The following is a 5,672-nucleotide window of genomic DNA, read 5'->3' as shown; positions in this document are numbered from 1 at the left end:
TGTCTTTAAAATCTGGAAGACAAGGAAAATATTTCCTAGATTCACTGATTTTTAGCAGCATGTAGCTTTAGAAGATCTATGGGCAGCTTTCACTTGTCATTATGTGTCTCTTGTTTCTGGGTAGCTTCGAGATCTGATTTAGCAGGGCCTTCTACACCATCCAGTCCACAGTTCAAGCCCCTGGGATCACACTCATGCTCATCTTCATCAAGATGTGGTCCTTATCATTCTGCTCTCAGAGGACACCCAGAGCTTGTTCCAGCACCAAGGTTCTATCATTTCTGTCTTCTACAGTTAAGAGCCTAGAGCCAGGGAAGCTGTCCTAAATGAATAGCTTTGATATTGATTTATTTGTCATTTTTTTCTTAAATAATAGTAGTCATTTTTTTAAGCAAACAGACTTGAATCTTTATCACAACTGCACACAGAATAAAGCTTGAATAAATTGTCCAAAAGGTAAAGAGCTGCATATACAAAGCACAAAATACAATTTAATTCTTTTCATACTTAGATGATTTCAACTCAGTTCTCACATGCAATTTTATAAAAGTCTAATGTAAATAAAGTATGTGTTAAATAATTTCTTCCTCCTAGGACAAAACTATTCAAAACTTAAAACCTCTTAATCACTACAATTTTTGTAATGCCAGAGAAAAAGAGGAGAAATTATTAATTTTTCAAATTACCCAGCAATCCCATTGCATCATCTTCATTTTCAATATCTTCTTCTCTTACAGATGGAGCAAAAGAAACTTGAGAGAGTGTTGCTGCCAACAGTTTTCTATGCTGCTGTTGCTATTGTTTTAATCCTGTAGTCTTGAGTTCCACCTTTAAGCTTCCTGCAGGCCTAGAGCTGCTGTCTTCACTTTCCCATTGTTCAGTTTTACTTCTTGAAATTGGGGGCAGTAGCATTTCAGCAGCTAGTGGATCAGCATTATTCTCTCCTTGACCAATCCATTCTCCACTCACACGGGGTCTCAGAAGAGAATAATTAAATGCCACGCTTTCATTATCAAGTTCATCTGAAATTGCAAGACTTCAAGAGAGACTTTTAAGGGGGTTTCCAGCTTCTTGCTGTCTTGAACCATGTGCTTCAATTCATCACAATCATGGCTTTCTGGTTTAGTCTTCCAGTTCCAAATAGGATGGCCTATTGACCTTGGCAATGATTTGGATTCTGGTAATAGTGGAGAAATATTAGACACAGCCAGGTCACTTTTTGACATTTTAGTTTTTTAAATTTTATTGCCAAGGCTTATCATAGCTTCTGAAATCCCTTCCTGTTCCTTCATGTTCTGATGTTTCACTTTCTGCCCAGAGTGCTGCAGATACCAGATACAGTTCTTTGACATTTTCTACATTTTCCTTGTTGAGACTAAAGATGATCAATGAGAAATGGGATTGGCTGTTCAGGTGTTTCAGTTACTAATTTGGTCCTTAATTCCAGTGTGGCTCTCTGCAGAGTTCTTGAGGCCAAGAAACATGTCTTAGACACCTTTGTTAGCCAAGGTCAAAGATCAATTATTGGTACATTTGCATGAATGGAGTTTGCAGGACTGCAGTTTCCTCTGAGTGAGTGAGTGAATTAGTAAGTGAATTAGTGAGAGAGTAAGTGAAGGTAAAGGTCTATTTTTTATTTAGTTATATTTAGTTATATAATTATAGTGGGGCAGAAGAATGGCATCTGCAGTATTAACTTGTTAAATATTTTAAACAGAACACTACTATTAATAGCATTTACATATGCAAATATTTAATTGAATTTTCCTGAATGAACTCTTTCAAAGATCAAAGAAACAATCTCTTCCATGTTGAGAAAAGAGATTCATGATGCCTAGGAAGAACCCAGGATTTAATCCCGATTTTTTTTAAAGATTTTTTTGGGGAATTGGGGGAGGGGAACAGAGAAGTTTCTGTCCTTTTGTTTTTCAGTATGGTTGTGGAGGACGTTGCTTCACTGGCGCATGTTGGTATTATCATTATGCTCTTCCGAGGTGAGGCAGTTGTTTGCAGGCCATTGGACAGCCACTCATGGTAGCTCATGGCAGCTAACAAAAGTGCATGTCAGCTGTCGGCCAGCCCCACTGCAGCCTACACTGTCACCAGCGGCAACTCACAGCAGCCTAGCTCCGGGTCGAGCTGTTGTTCACCATCTTAGCTGTAGAGGGCACAACATCACTGGTCCTAATGTGGAATCCAAACCAGGGCCCTGCTGCTCAGAGCTGGCATCCCAAACCAACTTTTAACCAACGTGCCACTTGGCTACCCCAACCTCGATCTTTCTTGACTAAACACAAAAACTTAGTTCTATAACCTTTCTTCAGTTGCTAGAGTAGAAAGTGTAGGTTAGATGTTACTATTGATCAGATTATTTTCTACACAATTCAAACAGTCTTTATCCAATCAATAAAGAGAGAAGAAACAAATCCTTGGAAAACTTAGAATTATTTTTGATATTTAAAAAATGATGGCTCAGACTTCCGGTAAGATGGCGGAATAGACAGACGCTGTGCTGACTACCTCCCAGGATCACAACAAAATTACAACTAATTTATAAGATATTCAACCTTGGAAGTTCCCTGGACCCTAGATGAGAAGAACCTCTAAACGAAGGACTTAAAGAGGAGGCCACGTCAAGTCCAATAGGAGGGGCGGAGACGAGAGATGGCGAACCTCATGAGGGTCACCTCAGCGGTGGGGAGGTTTCTCCGGTTGGGGGCGAGACCCTCCGGCCCCACACCGTGCTCACCACTGCAGAGTTACATTGCTGGGAAGAGGAATTCTATGATAGCTGGAAGGAGAAAATAGTGAGGAATCTCTTTTCTCGGTGCGGTGAGGCTGGGGGTGGCTAGAGAAACAGGGGAGCCAGAAAACCGACTCGCTTGCTGGTGAGCACTCACCCGGTTCCTGATGGAGGGAGTAGCTTTGTGAGCGGGGCCCAGGAGCCTCCGGGAAGGACTGAACTGAGTGGCTTTGGCGTGGGAGCTGGAGGTTTTTGGAACCATTGTTCCCCTGGTGTGGAGCTTGCACACGAGTAGTGTACAGGAGGGTGCCATTTTTCAGGGCTGGGCCCTCCCACAGAGGCTCAGGTCTGGGACTGCATTGGGCTGCTGGAATTGGCGCAGGAGTGCGTGCATGCATGCATGCGCATGCGGCCTTGGATTCCCATCCTCCATGCTGTTTTTGCTGCATAGCCAGGGAAACACCGGACTAGCATGATCCGACTACAACAGACTGCTTATTGAGACCAAGAAGTGCGCGACTCGCCTTATGTCCCTGATTTCCGCACTGCGCATGCAGAGTTGTCTTGGTGGCAATTGGCTGTCGGGCTGCTCAGCCTGATCTTTGAGCGGCTGATTGGGACAGGCTGAGACAGGGAGTTTTCCTGGGAGTGTACGGCCATGAGCTGTGTGCCTGCATGATTCAGCCGGGGCTTTCCAGGCGAGTTTGTGTGAGTTGGCTGCTGATGCAGGAGGGCATGCTGCTCTGACTTGGCGGGGGCCACTGACCACACCCTGTGGTACCTTGGGGGCCTGCCCTGCCCACTTAGAGCTGTGTTGCCAGGAGCACCCTGAGCCCCTGGTCCCTAGCTCCTACCTCTGCAGGTCACAGAGGGTTTTTTGCAGCAGCAGACATCCCAAAACAACCTGTGAGGATTTTTGGTGGTGAGCACAGTTCCAAAGCACACAGCAACTAATTGTAGGAATATTTCTTCAAGTCTAGAGGGAGGTAGGTGCATGACGCACTGAGCTCTTTCCCCCAGCAGCTGGTGCTGAGTCACAGAATTTCTCTATTGCTGAGCAAGTGGACTGCAGTGCAGATTACAGCGGGCAGAAAGCCCCTCCTTTTTTTTCCCCTCTTTTTCCTTTTTTTCCCTTTTTCCCTTTCCTCTTTTTTCTTTTCTTTTCTTTTTTTTCCTTTTTTCTTTTATCTTTCTAGGTGATCTAATACATTGAAGCAATCAGAGCGACAGCCACAATGAAGAAACAAAGAAACACGTCCCACGTAAAAGATCAGAAGAAACCTCAAGAAATTCAATTAAATGAAACAGAGGTATCCAATCTTTCAGAGACAGAGTTTAGAAGACTGATGATAAGAATGTTTCAGGAACTTAAGGAGAATATAAAGAAGGATACAGAAATCATAAAAACAACCAGGTAGAACTAAAGAATACAATAACTCAAATGAAGAACACACTAGAAGGAATCACCAGTAGATTAGATGAAGCAGAGGATCGGATCAGTGATTTAGAAGACAAAGTAGCAGAAATCACCCACTTGGAACAACAAAAAGAAAAAAGAATAAAAAACAATGAAAATAGTTTAAAAGACCTGTGGGACAACATCAAGCGCAACAACATTCGCATCATAAGAATATCAGAAGGAGAAGAGAAGAAGCAAGGGATTGAGAATGTATTTGAAGAAACAATGACTGAGAACTTCTGTACCCTGGTGAACGAAATTGACATACAAGCCCAGGAAGTACAGAGAGTTCCAAACAAGCTGAACCCAAACAGGTCCACACCAAGAAACATCATAGTAAAAATGGCAAAGGTTAAAGACAAAGACAGAATCCTAAAAGCACCAAGAGAAAGACAGCAGGTTACATACAAAGGAACTCCTATTAGACTAACAGCTGACTTTTCTACACACACTCTGCAGGCCAGAAGGGAGTGGCAGGAAATATGCAAAGTGACACAAAATAAAGTCTACAACCAGGATTGCTCTACCCAGCACGGCTATCATTTAAAATTGAAGGAGAGATAAAGAGCTTCTCAGAAAAGAAAAAAACTTAAGGAATTCATTAACACCAAGCTAACATTGCAAAAAATGTTAAAAGGCCTTTTTTAAACAGAAGAAAGGGGAAAACAAGCTAACCCAGGAAGATCAGAAATACAAATAACAAAATGGAATAAAGATGCACCTATCAATAATCACTATAAATGTGAATAGATTAAATGCTCCAATCAAAAGACGTAAAGTGGCTGAGTGGATAAGAAAACAGGACCCATGCATATGTTGTTTACAAGAGACTCATCTCAGATCAAAAGACACACACAGACTGAAAGTAAAGGAATGGACTAAGATATTTCACACAACTGGAAATGAGAAAAAAGGCGGGAGTAGCAATACTTATTTCAGAAAAAGTAGACTTTAAAATGAAGACTACAATAAAAGACAAAGAAGGACACTACATAATAATAAAAGGAACAATTCAACAAGAGGACATAACCCTAATAAACATTTATGCACCCAACATAGGAGCTCCTAAATATATAAAACAGATTTTGACAGACATAAAGACAGAGATCAACAGCAACATTATCGTAGTAGGGGACTTCCACACCCTGTTTTCACCAATGGACTGATCTCTGGAAAATCAACATGGAAACAGTGGCCTTAAATGACATTTTAGACCAGCTGGATTTAATTGATATTTTTAGAGTCTTTCATGCCAAAGCAACAGAATATACATTCTTCTCAAGTGCACATGGAACATTTTCCAAGATATACCACATGTTAGGACACAAAACCAGTCTCAATAAACTTAAGAAGATTGAAATTGTATCGAACATCTTCTCTGACCACAATGCTATAAAACTAGAAATCAATTATAAAAAGAAACCTGGAAAGCACACAAATACATGGAGGCTGAATAACATGTTACTAAAT

The 5,672-nt window shown here is 41.4% G+C and overlaps 1 pseudogene; it reads right to left on the bottom strand.

Moving 5' to 3' along the window:
* Positions 1-669: 669 nt before the first annotated feature.
* LOC109375026 (uncharacterized protein C8orf34 pseudogene) overlaps positions 670-5,672 on the bottom strand; it is a 23,505-nt pseudogene continuing 18,502 nt past the window's right edge.

This window comes from Hipposideros armiger, unplaced genomic scaffold, assembly GCF_001890085.2.
Source record: "Hipposideros armiger isolate ML-2016 unplaced genomic scaffold, ASM189008v1 scaffold_893, whole genome shotgun sequence".
NCBI classification, from domain to species: Eukaryota; Metazoa; Chordata; class Mammalia; order Chiroptera; family Hipposideridae; genus Hipposideros; species Hipposideros armiger.
The sequence above is the reverse complement of the archived record's forward strand: the minus strand, read 5'-3'. Positions and strand labels throughout refer to the sequence as shown.